Source organism: Schistocerca piceifrons, chromosome 1 (genome assembly GCF_021461385.2).
Source record: "Schistocerca piceifrons isolate TAMUIC-IGC-003096 chromosome 1, iqSchPice1.1, whole genome shotgun sequence".
NCBI classification, from domain to species: domain Eukaryota; kingdom Metazoa; phylum Arthropoda; class Insecta; order Orthoptera; family Acrididae; genus Schistocerca; species Schistocerca piceifrons.
Genome location: NC_060138.1, coordinates 689006826 through 689024851, shown reverse-complemented (window position 1 = coordinate 689024851; position 18026 = coordinate 689006826).

Here is an 18026-nt window from a genome sequence, read left to right as displayed (position 1 = left end):
TGAAGAGCTCAGCAAGGTGACAGAAAATGTGTGTCACTGTCCAGAGATCCTGCAGGGTGAGCCAGCACTGGTAAAACATGTCCAGTGGAATTCCCAGAGATTTGCCATTCAGACTGTACCGGATGGTTGCAGCAGGATACTGCCAGTGACACTGCCAGTCAAATATCGTGTTAGTACAAAGTTGTGAAATCTACACGACTATACGTAGTATTAAGTAGCAAAAAACACTGCTCAACTAAGGAAAATTATACAAATTTTTTCACGACTGGAGCTCTTTCCATTGGACAATAAATGACTGAGTAAGAGAGGCATGGAATACTGAAGATGAGCATGTCCAGGCCTCCTCCTGCCCCTCAACTGCGAAAGTTTTTTTATGGATTTAAAGTCACTCAAGTTTAAAAAAGGCAATTATTAGTCATAATGAATATGAGATCAAATTTTGTCTTTTGAATGCCTACAGTGACTGTTAGATTGCAAAGTTTGGCAGTGCTGAAAAGTGGCACAATGTCTGTAAGTTGTCAATGTTATGTTGAGCTCTGCTCAGTACATCTCAATACACTCCAAGCTGGTTGTCTTTGTTTCTGACTGCTGTGAACTTCAATTATCTATAAGCTGTAGAACTATAGTGGCACAGCAAAGCCGTGTTATGTATGTCAACTAAAACACAAACAATGTGAATAACTCTTATGGTGTGCTTTCACATAACTTTGTTACCTCATTTCCATACATTTGTACCAGAATTTTCAGTAGATGCTACATGTGTTCCAATTCTAAACACCGAAACAGTTCACAACATTTTGGGATACTAATCATAAACTTGAACAAAACTGAACAATTACTCCTTGCTCCTCCCTTTCCAACCCCAAGAAAAAAATTATACATACCTCTGACGATCCATAACTAAAGTAAGAAGCGCATTTTAACATTCACATTAAAAATAAATAAATTTTAAAGAAAAATGTCCAGCTGTAGTAAAGATGTCATTGAGTGACATGGTGCACATGGCAGAAAACGATGTAGGAAAAGTCTGATCAATTTTCAAGTTTCAAGCATTTATTTGACATAACTAGAATTATATTTAAGCAGTTGGTTTTACAGTGAACTAAAAACAATTCACAGTTGTACATCATAGACTACCACAGAGTATAGTGTTGGAGTAGAATAGACTGTTGTACTATATTAGACCATTACAGCAACAGGCAGCGTCATACACATTATACAGTGTGTTCCATTTATCTTGATCACCCTAAATAACTGTTTGTCCAGATGCAAATTACAAAATGTTTGAAGCAAATGTTTCTTAGCCATCAGGAGGACATCAATCAGCATGATTGCTTCGTTGTAACCTTGCTTTTCACAAAGATATGAAGAGCAGTATGACTTTTTTAAATGGCACCCTGTAATTTTTTATTCGGTAATTCATTTACTCTCTTAAAGACCTATTGAAAATGTATCACAGTGTACCATTCACTGATACACAACGTTATTAATTAGATAACACAACATTGACGCTGATGCTACCAGCGCTTAGTGCAGGTACTCGGGGTAATGGAACATATCCACGTGCTGACGTTGACAGAGGAAAAACGTAAACATAAGTCGAATTCACACCGGTCATTCCATCAACCATTGTCAGTTGAAGAGTTGTGTGAGTAGAATGTACACCAACTAAGAGGAGGCAAAAATCCATGGGGAATGTAAGTTAGTAGAACAGCAATTGCAATACTGTTTTCTTATGTACAGATACAATTAGTACAGTAATTTAGTCCTGTTTAGTACTGTTGTGTAGAGTAGGCATACAGTAAAGGCTGTCCTTCCTAGAAACTGCATCGACATAACGTTCCTTTTATTGTTGTTGTTGAAGGTAGGCGAATGCTATGCAGGCAGCGGAACTGTACAGAGAGCGATATCCTGACAAGAACCCATCTTCCCGACGGATGTTTTCTCGTCTTGTTGCGACGCTTCAGGAAACGGGAAGTTTCAACCCACGACAACGCAATCATCAAAGCACTCGCGCAGTCGAAGCTACCGAAGTTACTGTTCTCACTTCCATTGCTATGAATCCACATGTGAGCACACGACAGCTTGAACACGAGACTGGAATTCCTAAAACCAGTGTACATTGTACTCTTACACATCACTCGTTCCATCCATACCATGTACACCTACAACAAGAAATGCATGGGAACGAATTCCAAAATCGTGTACAGTTCTGTAGTGGGCACAGCAGCAAATCCTCACCAATACGAACTTCTCCTCTAATGTTGTATTTACTGATGAATGTTCCTTCTGAATACATGGAACATGCATTATTGGTCCAGCGACAACCCACGATGGCTCAAACAGGTGGAGCATCAGTGTCAATAGAGAGTTAACGTCTGGTGTGGGATGCTTGGTACTACAGTTATTGACACATATTTCATCAGTGGTAGTCTAAACGGCACAGCGTATGCCAACTTCCTCAGACGAATTCTTCGTCCTCTTTTGGATGAAGTGCCGCCAAGAACCAGAATGCCAACAATGACCTCTGCCCATATTAACTCACAGGAAGTATCTACTTCGATTTCGCGACAAGTTAAACTACTTCTGACAGCAACAAACACGCCACCGCCAACCGTGTTTAGCCTGTCCTTTCTTCGATAAAATTTTGGCTAAGCTTATGTCTGGCTTTAGCCAGCTTTTAGTGCCTATAACGATTTGAGCATCAGTGCTTTCTATTAGCGCTTGGAGCTCTGGTACTTTCCCAACATAGCTACAACAATTTACAACTGTTATACCAATGGTTCCTGTATCTACGTTCTTCCTGTGTTCGGCCTGCACCCTTTGTGACTGAAGCCCTTCTTGTGCTTTCCCGAGACCCTGTAACCAAAAAACTGCCCAGTCCACGCCACACAGCCCCTGCTACCCGTGTAGCCACCTCCTGCGTATAGTGGACACCTGACCTATTCAGTGGAACCCGAAACCCAACCACCCTTTGGTGCAAGTCGAGGAATCTGCAGCCTACACGGTCGCAGAACCGTCCGAGCCTCTGATTCAGACCCTCCACTTGGCTCAGAACCAAAGGTCCGCAATCGGTCCTGTCGACTATGCTGCAAATTGTCAGCTCTGCTTTCATCTTGCAAGCAAGACTGGCAGCTTTTACCACTTCCGTTAGCCGCTCGAAACCAGAGAGAATCTCTTCTGATCCAGAGTGACACACATCATTGGTACTGACATGAGCAACCACCTGCAGTTGGCTGCACCCTGTGCTCTTCATGGAATCTGGGAGGATCCTTTCCACATCTGGAATGACTCCACCTGGTATGCACACGGCGTGCACACTGGTTTTCTTTCACATCTTGTCAGCCAAGTTCCTAAGGGGCCCCATAACGCGCCTAACGTTGGAGCTCCCAACTACCAATAATCCCACCCTCCGTGATTGCCCGGATCTTACCTGTAGTATACATCGGAAAACCCTAGGTTTCATTTTTCCAAAGCATAATATCACATGGTATTATTTTATGGGTTAACTCTCGTTGTGTGCATGACATTTTAATACTGTGGAAGAAATCTGTTAGCTTATTTACTGGTTCTTCATATAAGGCACACTGTAAACCTTCGTTTTGTGAACAAAACATGTATATATGTACCCTGTTTTAATTTATAGAAAGAAGAAGTTACTGGAAGCAAAATGGGGAGAAAATATACATTGTTACAACATCAGAAGCACTACATGCATTTAAACTCCATACCACAGACTGTCAAAATAACTTAACAGCTATGAACTCTTGGGGCACAGATTACTTAGTAAGCTTCCGCAAACAGTACAAGATTTACCGTAACAAGCATTGAAACAAACACTGCATGACAGGTTAGTAGTCCGTACACCCTATGATATACAGGAATTTTCCAGCTGTAACATAAAACTGTAATTTTAATAACAAGCCTGTTGTTTCTTTTATCAACTGTATTATACAGGGTGTCCATTTATTTTGACCAGCCTAAATAACTGTTTGTCCTGATGCAAATTACAAAATGTTTCAAGCAAGTGTTCTTTAGCTGTCAGGGAGGCATCAATCAGCATGATTGCCTTCGTTGTAGCTTTGTTTCTTACAAAGACATGAACAGTGATATGACTTTTTTAAATGCTACCCTGTACTTTTTTATTCGGTAATTCATTTCCTCTCCTAAAGATCTATTCAAACATGTATCACAGTGTACCATTAACTGAAACACAACGTTATTAATTACATAACACAATATTGAGTTTGAGCCCAGGTTCACAAACTCGTCCACTTGCTGGAGTTGTCAGAAAACAAATGAAAACCAAGTAAAAACATAACACAAAATTTTCTTTGACTCTCCTTTACCATTGCCCAGGAGTATAATACTCAAAGGCACCCAAAGTGGCGACCCTGGACACCGATACACTGGTGCACTCGTTGAATGAAAGAATTATTTCCTGCTTACAGTGTTGCCTGCTGAAGAGAATTAGCAGCAAGCACAATACGTTCCTGCATATCCTCTGGAGTTGTTGGAATATTGTGGTATACCCGTACCCGACTCATACGATAATAGTTGGTTGTTGTTGTTGTTGTGGTCTTCAGTCCTGAGACTGGTTTGATGCAGCTCTCCATGCTACTCTATCCTGTGCAAGCTTTTTCATCTCTCAGTACCTACTGCAACCTACATCCTTCTGAATCTGCTTAGTGTATTCATCTCTTGGTCTCCCTCTACGATTTTTACCCTCCACGCTGCCCTCCAATACTAAATTGGTGATCCCTTGATGCCTCAGAACATGTCCTACCAACCGATCCCTTCTTCTGGTCAAGTTGTGCCACAAACTTCTCTTCTCCCCAATCTTATTCAATACTTCCTCATTAGTTATGTGATCTACCCATCTAATCTTCAGCATTCTTCTGTAGCACCACATTTCGAAAGCTTCTATTCTCTTCTTGTCCAAACTATTTATCGTCCATGTTTCACTTCCATACATGGCTACACTCCATACGAATACTTTCAGAAATGACTTCCTGACACTTAAATCAATACTGGATGTTAACAAATTTCTCTCCTTCAGAAACGCTTTCCTTGCCATTGCCAGCCTACATTTTATATCCTCTCTACTTCGACCATCATCAGTTATTTTGCTCCCCAAATAGCAAAACTCCTTTACTACTTTAAGTGCCTCATTTCCTAATCTAATTCCCACAGCATCACCCGACTTAATTAGACTACATTCCATTATCCTTGTTTTGCTTTTGTTGATGTTCATCTTATATCCTCCTTTCAAGACACTGTCCATTCCATTCAACTGCTCTTCCAAGTCCTTTGCTGTCTCTGACAGAATTACAATGTCATCAGCGAACCTCAAAGTTTTTATTTCTTCTCCATGAATTTTAATACCTACTCCGAATTTTTCTTTTGTTTCCTTTACTGCTTGCTCAATATACAGATTGAACAACATCGGGGAGAGGCTACAACCCTGTCTTACTCCCTTCCCAACCACTGCTTTCCTTTCATGCCCCTCGACTCTTATAACTGCCATCTGATTTCTGTACAAATTGTAAATAGCCTTTCGCTCCCTGTATTTTACCCCTGCCACCTTTAGAATTTGAAAGAGAGTATTCCAGTCAACATTGTCAAAAGCTTTCTCTAAGTCTACAAATGCTAGAAACGTAGGTTTGCCTTTCCTTAATCTTTCTTCTAAGATAAGTCGTAAGGTCAGTATTGCCTCACGTGTTCCAGTGTTTCTACGGAATCCAAACTGATCTTCCCCGAGGTTGGCTTCTACTAGTTTTTCCATTCGTCTGTAAAAAATTCGTCTTAGTATTTTGCAGCTGTGACTTATTAAGCTGATAGTTCGATAATTTTCACATCTGTCAACACCTGCTTTCTTTGGGATTGGAATTATTATATTCTTCTTGAAGTCTGAGGGTATTTCGCCTGTTTCATACATCTTGCTCACCAGATGGTAGAGTTTTGTCAGGACTGGCTCTCCCACGGCCGTCAGTAGTTCCAATGGAATATTGTCTACTCCGGGGGCCTTGTTTCGACTCAGGTCTTTCAGTGCTCTGTCAAACTCTTCACGCAGTATCATATCTCCCATTTCATCTTCATCTACATCCTCTTCCATTTCCATAATATTGTCCTCAAGTACATCGCCCTTGTATAGACCCTCTATATACTCCTTCCACGTTTCTGCTTTCCCTTCTTTGCTTAGAACTGGGTTTCCATCTGAGCTCTTGATATTCATACAAGTCGTTCTCTTATCTCCAAAGGTCTCTTTAATTTTCCTGTAGGCGGTATCTATCTTACCCCAAGTGAGTTAGGCCTCTACATCCTTACATTTGTCCTCTAGCCATCCCTGCTTAGCCATTTTGCACTTCCTGTCGATCTCATTTTTGAGACATTTGTATTCCTTTTTGCCTGTTTCACTTACTGCATTTTTATATTTTCTCCTTTCATCAATTAAATTCAATATTTCTTCTGTTACCCAAGGATTTCTACTAGCCCTCGTCTTTTTACCTACTTGATCCTCTGCTGCTTTCACTACTTCATCCCTCAAAGCTACCCATTCTTCTTCTACTGTATTTATTTCCCCCATTCCTGTCAATTGCTCCCTTATGCTCTCCCTGAATCTCTGTACAACCTCTGGTTCTTTTAGTTTATCCAGGTCCCATCTCCTTAAATTCCCACCTTTTTGCAGTTTCTTCAGTTTTAATCTACAGGTCATAACCAATAGATTGTGGTCAGAGTCCACATCTGCCCCTGGAAATGTCTTACAATTTAAAACCTGGTTTCTAAATCTCTGTCTTACCATTATATAATCTATCTGATACCTTTTAGTATCTCCAGGGTTCTTCCATGTATACAACCTTCTTTCATGATTCTTAAACCAAGTGTTAGTTATGATTATGTTGTGCTCTGTGCAAAATTCTACCAGGCGGCTTCCTCTTTCATTTCTGTCCCCCAATCCATATTCACCTACTATGTTTCCTTCTCTCCCTTTTCCTACACTCGAATTCCAGTCACCCATGACTATTAAATTTTCGTCTCCCTTCACAATCTGAATAATTTCTTTTATTTCATCATACATTTCTTCAATTTCTTCGTCATCTGCAGAGCTAGTTGGCATATAAACTTGTACTACTGTAGTAGGTGTGGGCTTCGTATCTGTCTTGGCCACAATAATGCGTTCACTATGCTGTTTGTAGTAGCTTACCCGCATTCCTATTTTCCTATTCATTATTAAACCTACTCCTGCATTACCCCTATTTGATTTTGTGTTTATAACCCTGTATTCACCTGACCAGAAGTCTTGTTCCTCCTGCCACCGAACTTCACTAATTCCCACTATATCTAACTTCAACCTATCCATTTCCCTTTTTAAATTTTCTAACCTACCTGTCCGATTAAGGGATCTGACATTCCACGCTCCGATCCGTAGAACGCCAGTTTTCTTTCTCCTGATAACGACATCCTCTTGAGTAGTCCCCGCCCGGAGATCCGAATGGGGGACTATTTTACCTCCGGAATATTTTACCCAAGAGGACGCCATCATCATGTAATCATACAGTAAAGCTGCATGCCCTCGGGAAAAATTACGGCTGTAGTTTCCCCTTGCTTTCAGTCGTTCGCAGTACCAGCACAGCAAGGCCGTTTTGGTTATTGTTACAAGGCCAGATCAGTCAATCATCCAGACTGTTGCCCTTGCAACTACTGAAAAGGCTGCTGCCCCTCTTCAGGAACCACATGTTTGTCTGGCCTCTCAACAGATATCCCTCTGTTGTGGTTGCACCTACGGTACGGCTATCTGTATCGCTGAGGCACGCAAGCCTCCCCACCAACGGCAAGGTCCATGGTTCATGGGGGTTGGTGGTAACTTTAATTTACCCTCGATATGTTGGCGAAAATACATGTTTAATTCCGGAGGTATGTATAAAATATCATCCGAAATTGTGCTAAATGCAGTCTCTGAAAATTATTTCGAGCAGTTAGTTCATGAGCCCAGGCGAATAGAAAACAGTTGTGAAAACACACTTGACCTCTGAGCAACAAATAATCCTGAGTTAATAACGAGCATCAAAACCGATTCAGGGATTAGTGAACACAGGGTTGTGGTAGCGAGATTGAATATTGTAATCCCCAAATCCTCGAAAATAAGCGAAAAATATACCTATTCAAAAAAAAGCAGATAAAAATTCACTTGACGCCTTCCTAAGAAACAATCTCTACTCATTTCAAATTAATAATATAAGTGTAGACCAGATGTGGCTTAGATTCAAAGAAATAGTATCGGCAGTAATTAAGAGATTTATGCCAAATAAATTAACAAAAGACGGAGTTGATCCTCCTTGGTACACAAAACGGGTTAGAACACTGTTACAGAAACAACTAAACAAACATGCCAAATTTAAACAGACGCAAAATCTTCAAGATTGGTGATCTTTTACAGAAGCTCGAAATTTAACACGGACTTCAACGCGAGATCCCTATAACAGTTTCCGCAATGAAACTTTGTCTCGAAGCCTGGCACAAAATCCAAAGAGATTCTGGTCGTATGTGAAGTATGTTAGCGGCAAGAAACAATCAATGCCTTCTCTGCGCGATAAGAATGGAGATACTATCGAAGACAGTGCTGCCAAAGCAGACTTACTAAACACAGTTTTCCGAAATGCCTTCGCAAAAGAAGACGAAGTAAATATCCCAGAATTCGAATCGAGAACAGCTGCCAACATAAGTAATGTAGAAGTAAATATCCTCGGAGCAGTGAAGCAACTTAAATCACTTCATAAAAGCAAGTCTTCTGGTCCAGACTGTATACCAACTAGGTTCCTTTAGGAGTATGCTGATGCATTAGCTCCATACTTAACAATCATATACAACCGTTCACTCGAAGAAATATCTGTACCCAAAGACTGGAAAGTTGCACAGGTCACACCAATATTCAAAAAGGTACCAGGAGTAATCCACTAATTTACAGGCCCATATCGTTAACGTCGATATGCAGCAAGATTTTAGAACACATATTGTGCTGGAACATTGTGAATTACCTCGTAGAAAAGGGTCTATTTACACACTGTCAACATGGGTTTAGAAAACATCGTTCCTGTGAAACACAACTAGCTCTTTATTCACATGGAGTGTTGAGTGCTACTGACAAGGGATTTCAGATCGATTCCGTATTTCTGGATTTCCAGAAGGCTTTTGACACTGTACCACACAAGCGGCTCGTAGTGAAATTGCTTGCTTATGGAATATCGTCTCAGCTATGTGACTGGATTTGTGATTTCCTGTCAGAGAGGTCACAGTTCGTAGTAACTGATGGAAAGTCATCGAGTAAAACAGAAATGATTTCTGGCGTTCCCCAAGGTAGTTTTATAGGCCCTTTGTAGTTCCTTATCTATATAAACGATTTGGGAGACAATCTGAGCAGCCGTCTTCGGTCATCTGCAGATGACACTGTCGTTTATCGACTAATAAAGTCATCAGAAGATCAAAACAAACTGCAAAACGATTTAGAAGAAACACCGGAATGGTGCGAAAAGTGGCAGTTGATCCTAAATAACCAAAAGTGTGAGGTCATCCACATGAGTGCTAAAAGGAACTCAAACTTCTGTTACACGATAAATCAGTCTAATCTAAAATCCGTAAATTCAACTAAATACCAAGTTATTACAATTACAAACAACTTAAATTGGAAGCAACGCATAGAAAATGTTGTGGGGACGGCGAACCAAAGACTGCGTTTTATTGGCAGGACACTTAGAAAATTTAACAGATCTACTAAGAAGACTGCCTACACTATGCTTGTCCGTCCTCTTTTAGAATACTGCTGCATGGTGTGGGAGCCTTACCAGATAGGACTGACGGAGTTCATCGAAAAAGTTCAAAGAAAGGCAGCACGTTTAGTATTATCGCGAAATATGGGAGAGAGTGTCACAAAAATGATACAGTATTTGGGCTGGAAATAATTAAAAGGAAGGCTTTTTTCTTTGCGACGGAATCTTCTCACGAAATTCCAATCACCAACTTTCTCCTCCGACTGCGAAAATATTTTGTTGACACCGACCTACATAGGGAGGAACGATCACCACGATAAAATAAGGGAAATCAGAGCTCATATGGAAATATATATAGGTGTTTATTCTTTCCGCGCACTATACGAGATTGGAATAATAGAGAATTGTGAAGGTGGTTAGATGAACCCTCTGCCAGGCACTTAAAAGTGATTTGCAGAGTATCCATATAAATGTAGATGTACACAATCCATAAGATGTCTTAACGTATGTTGATATAGATGTAACAAACAAATTACTCTTGACAACTTACTGCCCCAAGATAATGTGAGAACTGTGTTTCTTCTGGCGTATACAATTTTCAAACAACTTACAGGAATTCAGCCAGGTATCCTTACAGCGACCGCCGATATTTCGGTGGGAGTACACCCCACCATTTTCAAGGCACAACGGGCAGGTGACGTACAAGCAAATTTAAAACCTCATCTGAACTCGATCCACTGGAACATTCGTTTTACGATGGAGGTAGAAGAGGGTATTTGCCTTCCCTTTCTTGAGTTTTGGTTAGGAGGAAGGTTGATGGATCATTGGGACATGCAGTTTACTGGAAATGTGCTCACACTGACTTGTGTTTGCAGGCTAATAGTTGTCACTATCCGGCTCAGGGCGAAGGCCTACTTCGTACATTAGTACACACGGCACATGTTCTTTCCAACACCGACACTCTGCCAGCTGAGCTGGCCCATCTTCAAGCCACATTTCGTCAGAATTGTTACAGTGAAAGACATATCGAATGTGCATTGCACTATCGACCAACTGTACATCTAGTGACTAATGATGATACTGAGTTGACACCTAAGTCTGCTGCCTTTTCGGCTTATACAGGAAGCACTTCCAATAAGATCTGTCGTATTTTACGGAAATACGGTGTGAAATGTGTTTTCCGAACTCCATCCAAAATTTGAGAACTTTTTGGGTTCTGTTAAGGATGATCTTGGTTTACATAAGATGGGTGTGTGTCACATTCGTTGTAGCTGTGGCATGGCGTACATTGGTCAGACTATCAGGACCGCGGAGGACCGATGTACTGAGCATAAATGGCACACATGATTACAGCAGCCAAGTAGATCTGCTATTGCCGAACATTGTTTGGATACTGGTCACCCTATGTTATATACAATACCGAGATATTGGCCTGCACATCCAGCTATTGGGACAGTGTTATTAAGGAAGCGGTTGATATTAAATTAGCAAGCAACCTTGTAAACAGGGATGGAGGTTTTTATTTAAGCTCTACTTGGAATCCTGTTCTCTCTCTTGTCAAAAAACAGAGGGACAGAGTCAATGTTAGCTCACCTGCTAGTTTTTAGTACCTCTGACTTCCGTCATCTTTGGTGGCACTAGTATTCAGTGTGTGTGCGTTATCTTTCCTGAATTACTCCAAGAACTGAGGTTTTAAATTTGCTTTTACGTCGCCTGTCCGTAACAGTTTGTGCCTTGAAAATGGTGGGGTGTACTCCCTTTGAATTATTGGCAGTCTCTGTAAATATCACCTTGCTGAATTCCTATAAGTTGTTTGAATACCCCAAGGTAATTTATCATCTAAATAGACCCCAAAAACTTTACATAACTTGGATCATATGACAGACGATTGTCTTTTAGACCAAAATCCATCTGCTGTTTTCATTTAGCAAGAATCCGTTTGTTTTGAACCTATAGGATACTTGATCGATTGTCCTTGCAATGTAAGCTCTAACACCACTAAAATCATTACTAACATAAAGAAAAGTAGTGTCATCTGCGAATAATACTGTACTGGATTTACTAAATTGTGGCAGGTCATTAATCATTGTTAGGAAAAGGAAAGGGTCCAATACAGATCCCTGTGGAATATCTACCTTAACTTGTTATATATTAGCTGTTTCTTTGCTAACAAGAAATCTTACTTCTGGTTCTATAGGTAAGATTTTCTTAGTTTATGGCTGCCATCTCTCATGCCATATAAGTACATTTTGTTTAGTAGTTGTGTATGCACTACACAAAGGCTTTGCTTAGGTCGCAAAAAGTGACTTGAGCAAAGCCTTTGTCATCAAACACTGAAAGTACATATTTGACTACAGAGTCTGTAGCATCAACTATTGACAAGTTTTTCTTAGAAGCATATTGTGATTCACTAATTATTCCTAGATTTTCAAAGTAATAATATAACTGTTGGTAAATAATTCATTCAAATACTTTAGAGAAAGTCGAGACTATGGAAACTGGATTGTAACTTGAAGGTGAATCTACATCTCCCTTTTCATATACTGGAACTACCCTGAACATGAAACTTCCTGGCAGATTAAAACTGTGTGCCGGACCGAGACTCGAACTCGGTACCTTTGCCTTTCGCGGGCAAGTGCTCTACCAACTGAGCTACCCAAGCACGGCTCACGCCCCGTCCTCACAGATTTACTTCTGCCAGTACCTCGTCTCCTACCTTCCAAACTGCTCGGAACATTTTAATCTCATCAGGAAGTCAGATAAGATGGCGGCAATGAAGGTGGGAGGTTATGTGAGGTGTGCAAAAAATTACTAAAACACATGGAAATAAATGTGATTTGTGGAATATGTTATGGGAATTTCTTTCACAGTGATTGTGTTGACCTTACCTCCAGTGAAGTTTTTGTTGGTAAATAGCTCAAAACAAATAATGAAGTTCTGTTGTAGTGCTTGTGAAGATAGGCTATGCACTGGAATTTCGTAAGTTGTGTCTGCAGCTGAATATCAATAATCTGTAAGCGGAACCAGCCATATTTGAACAGCGAAAAAGTAAAGGTAGGTGATGGTATTAAAATGATTAACGAGCACCGAAGATATCATTTACAAAACAATTCCCAAAATCAGCCTTGCAAAGCGTGTGGAGTTGCATCACTGGAAACAGAAAACAGTGCTCGGGATGAAAATAATAAGAAAAATCGTTTGAGTGTAATCGATTCAATTGAAGCTTCAACAAAAACAGTAAATCTACTTATAAAAGACAATTCTAAAATGAGAATGCAAAGAATTACAGTGTCCACTACAAATTCTAGGTTAGAAAAACTAGCATGACATCTGAAAAAAATCATTGAGCAAAAAGTAGAAAAGCGAGTAAAAACATTGTACTGACTACCAAAAATGGCTCCACTGAGTGTTCAAATGAAATCAAGAGCCGATTATTCAGTCTACAAAACACAGCTCTGGCACAAATATTCCAAATTCGACTCGGAGTACTTCACAGCCCTGTGCATTTCTTAGAAGGCAAACTAGGTGTGGATCTGAAAACTATATTACAATCACAATAGGTAGGTCGAAAGAAGCAAATAATAATAAAGACTCTGAAACTCATGAAGTAATGCAGAATGTATGACTAATGTCTCTATTAACAAACAAAAAATGGACATGAAAAGAAAATCGCAACTACGATAGGCATATGTAACAAATCGGAACATGTAAATAACAGTAAAGAACCTACACTTCTTGAAGCATCACAGAATCGATTTGTGAATAATATTTCTTTATACAATTCAGAAACTGGAATCAGTAGTAATGAAATTAGTCTTTACAACTCTGTGAGACTTTCAAGAGAAAACTTTCACTCAATACAAAAACGAAATGGCGTGAGGTACATTATAAGAAGAGAACACTCATTGTAGGGAAAAGTAAGTGTCGACAGCAACAGCAAAACAACAAACCAGCAACATGCACATGGTGACTCAGAAAACTATATATAGCTGCACTTCAGAAACCTGTAGAAAAAGAAAGACCAGTATCCCTAGCAGCTGCTCATAGTAACAGTCAGAAATTCAACTGTCAGAGACCGAAAATAATCTGATAATAGAAATAGGTGATGGGCAAGGAATGCTATATAGAGAGAAAAGGGCGTTATTCGATTTAGGGAAATTGAAAAACGGCACAGCAACTGAAAATGTAATCAAATTTCAAGTTAAGAAACCAAAAAGTAAGGGCGTGAACAACAGCTTCAAGATTGGTGTCAACTTCCATCTAAAGTGCAAGGTAATGAACACTGCTATAAGGTCCAAGAATATTGTAATATGGCGTTTCTTATTCCGGAAGTCAACCAATGCTCCAATAAAATAGAGTCTGAAAATATAAACCAGGACCACAGATTATCATACAGAAAGAACAGTAGTGACGATGGTGATATGCCTATAGTTATAGCAAGTGTTAATGTGCAGTATTAAGAACCAACACTGGCCTTAGGTATCGTATAGCTGTTCTCACTGTTGTTTTAACAACATTGACACCTCGTTTGGCCGTTAGTTGCTTACAAAGTCTGTTTAAGATGTATGCTATGAGCAGTATGAAACCTATGACCAGTGCAGCTGGCGTCAATAATTTGGATGTTTCTGAACTAACTACAAAAATCTGAGCTATGTTTATTAGCCATTGTGATTTCTTTGATTATGCAGGACCGTTGTAGCAAGTTGTGCCTATGTGGTACGATGCAGAAAACAGCATTTGTGTGTAAGAGTTGGCTCAGTAACCTTCTCAAATATTGTGTGGCCTTAGGAGATTCAATTTTATATTGTCATTTGAGCCCTCCTTCCCTTCCCTCATTAAAACAACAAAATCATTTTGGTTTAGACTGTCACTGTCTGTAGATTTTACTGCCTTCCCTACTTCAGACAATGGGGCACTTGGTCTCATAACAATGGTTGCAATCAGTTTTTTTGACTGATTAATAATGGCTCTGAGCACTATGGGACTTAGCATCTGAGGTCATCAGTCTCCTAGAACTTAGAACTACTTAAACGTAACTAACCTAAGGACATCACACACATATATGCCTGAGGCAGGATTCGAACCTGCGATCATAGCGGTCGCGTGGTTCCAGACTGAAGCGCCTAGAACCGCTCAGCCACTCCGGCCGGCGACTGATTAATAATTTCAGCAAGACCACAGCAATGGTTGTCTGACAACATCAATTTCTCACCTAGGCTATTTGCAGTTTTCGTCTGTTGCTATTTTGAAGTTTGTTCACATTGGTTAACAGATTTTTAACAACATGCAGTTGGGTTCTGTTGACATGTGAATCTGTAAGTCTTTCGACATATTTTATCTTATACTATGTGATTGACTGTTGCAGTTCTGTGTGGGGGGGCTGTAATAATATCACATAGCAGAAGGTGTAATTAGATGAATGACGAACACTACCTTCACTTAACAAAGGTTTATTCAGCAGTTGCACATACAAGAGCGCGGTGTAGACCCATACAATAAATATACAGTTACAGAACGTTCTAGTACAATGATTCCCAATTTATGGATACTCCTAGAATGTACTCGAACCGAATTTAGAAATTAAAACATTCCATGCAACAGTTTAGTATCATAACCACTACACCACTGAACTACTTTTTTTGTTTTTCAGTTCGTCGTCGATCCATTAACTCAGTTTTTTTTTATTACAGAGGGCAGCTAACCCTCTGACCGAACACGCTGAGTTACCGTGCCGGCTAGCTACTCAGTCTCTGCTGTAACATTGCTCTCTCCTTAAGAAAACAGTATCTCGGTGTTACGTCGTCCTAGCCCAGGAACGAGTCATCGGTCCTGCATACTCTGACTCCTGAAGACTGATTCTCGCCCTGGCGGTGATCTTCTTAGAACTTCTATAGTCGCTATGCTCTTCGTCGCCTTTCCGCTTGTTGCCTGTCGCTGGAGCTTCGAATTTACCCTGGGTTGCAGGATCCTTATAGGCCTTCATTCGAAGGACGTAGACCGTTTCTCCAATCTTTCGTCGTGTTGTGTCGGGGCCGAAATCTTCAGCTTCATAAGCAACATCATATGTCCGGCCGCAGGTGTGTCATGGAATTTCTGTAGAACATCTAAGCGCTTGTGTTTAGGAATCACTGGTAGACACATCTTTCCAAACGGATCAAAGTTTTTCTTGTAAAGCAATCCATTGATTACCTTATAAAGGTCAAAAGTAGCGCCTGAGGAGCTTCTCAGAGAGACCAACCTTCCAAACAGGAGTGAAGATCCAGACACGGTCACCAGGCTGATAGACAACAGGGCGGTGGCCTATGTCATACCTTCGGCGATCGTTTTCTTGAGCCTGCAGCGTGCGGAGTCGAGCTAACTGCCGAGCTTCCTCAGCTCTGGTTAACACCTGGCTGATATAGTCGTCGTCCACGTCATCAGGATGTGACGGAAACAAAGTGTCCACCATTGTAGTCACCTCACGCCCATGCACCAGGAAAAATGGCGTTAATCCTGTGGTGTCTTGTTTGGCAGTGTTGTAGGCAATCGTCACGAAAGATAGCACCTCACCCCAGTTGCTCTGCTCAAACAGTGACGAACATTGATATCATGTCGGCCAAGGTATTATTAACGCGTTCAGTAAGCCCATTAGTTTGTGGATGGTAGGCAGTCGTCATGCGATGATTAATGTTGCACCGATGGTTTATCTTTGTCCCAAGATTCGATTGAAAAACTTTCCCTCGATCCGTAATTAACGACCTCGAGGCACCGTGTTTTAAGAAAATGTCTTCCATGATGAATTTGGCTACCTCGGATGTTTCAGCTGTTTTCACGGCTTTTGTAATGCCGTAGCATGTCAGATAATCAGTGCAAATAAAGATCCACCTATTGACACTAGCAGACGTTGGAAATCGTCCGAGGAGGTCAATCCCAACACGTTGGAAAGGCTTTTCAGCTGGTGGAATTGGTACGAGTCGGCCAGGTGGTTTCTGAGGAATTGCCTTTCTCCCCTGGCACTCTTGACAGTGTGGCACATAGGGACGGACACTCCTAAACAAAACCTGGCCAGAAAAATCTCTTGTGGATCCTATCGTATGTCTTAATAAATCCCAGGTGTCCAGCCTCAGGTGCATCATGGAATATCTGTAGAACATCTTAGCGCTTGTGTTTAGGAATCACTGGTAACCACATCTTTCCAAAGGGATCAAAGTTTTTCTTGCAAAGCAATCCATTAATTACCTTAAATTATCCTTTCACATTCTCTGACCGATTTAAGGAATGCATTATTTGAGATATCTTGGAGTCCTTCTTCTGCTCAGCGGAGAGACCCTGCAGCGCAGCGAGACAGACACTATCTTCATCAAAGTCTTGATGGTTTTGCACAGGTTTTCTTGAGAGACAGTGGGTATCTTGGTCTTTTCTTCCACTTTTGTACACTATGGTAATGTCATGCTCTTGAAGACGTAGTGCCTACTTGGCGAGTCATCCTGTTGCATCCTTAAGACCTGTCAACCAACAAAGTCAATGATGGTCTGTAATAACTGTGAATGGCCTTCCATAGAGATACTGTCAAAATTTGCTCATGGCCCAGATCATTGCAAGACAGTAAGAGGTCCGAGCAGATGTAATTTCGATGTATTGCTCATGCGCTGCCTGCGATATGCAAGGTCTCTGACCAGAGAGCAGTGTTGACTGCAGTAGGAACTGTGTAGCTGTAGCAGTAAGTTGTTGCTAGTCTGGAGTCTGCTCTGGTCTGGTATCGTGTATCGTGTTGGCTGGCCCGGTCGCGGTGCAGCGATGTCGGAGCCTGAGTATTATTGTATAAGGTAAAAAGCAGGCTCGCGCATATGCAGTAATGTTATCTCAAGTCCCATGTAAATGTTTTAAAAATCTCGTAATAATAATCTTGCTCATAAAAAGTAACTTTTAACAACCATTCATTTCAGTTTAAAGAATTTACTAATTTCTCGCATCCATGATAATCCCGATTGCTCCAAAAAAATCAGTTGCTTCCTTTCATAAATGAGAGATATATCGGCCAGCATTGCACAGAGCTGTGGCGGAAAAATTTATTGTAAGAGCAGATATATCCGGCGACTTCATTGAGGTAAGAATTTTTTCCTTTTTTATTCAAAATGATCTTTCAGGGCCATGACGCAGCACTGCTGTCGTCCAATATTCACCAGGTTAAATTCACAGTGAATTATTGAAAAGTCATAAGTGAGCGACAATTTAATTGAGAGGTTAGTTACATTGTTTTATTACCAGGTTACTGAATTTATT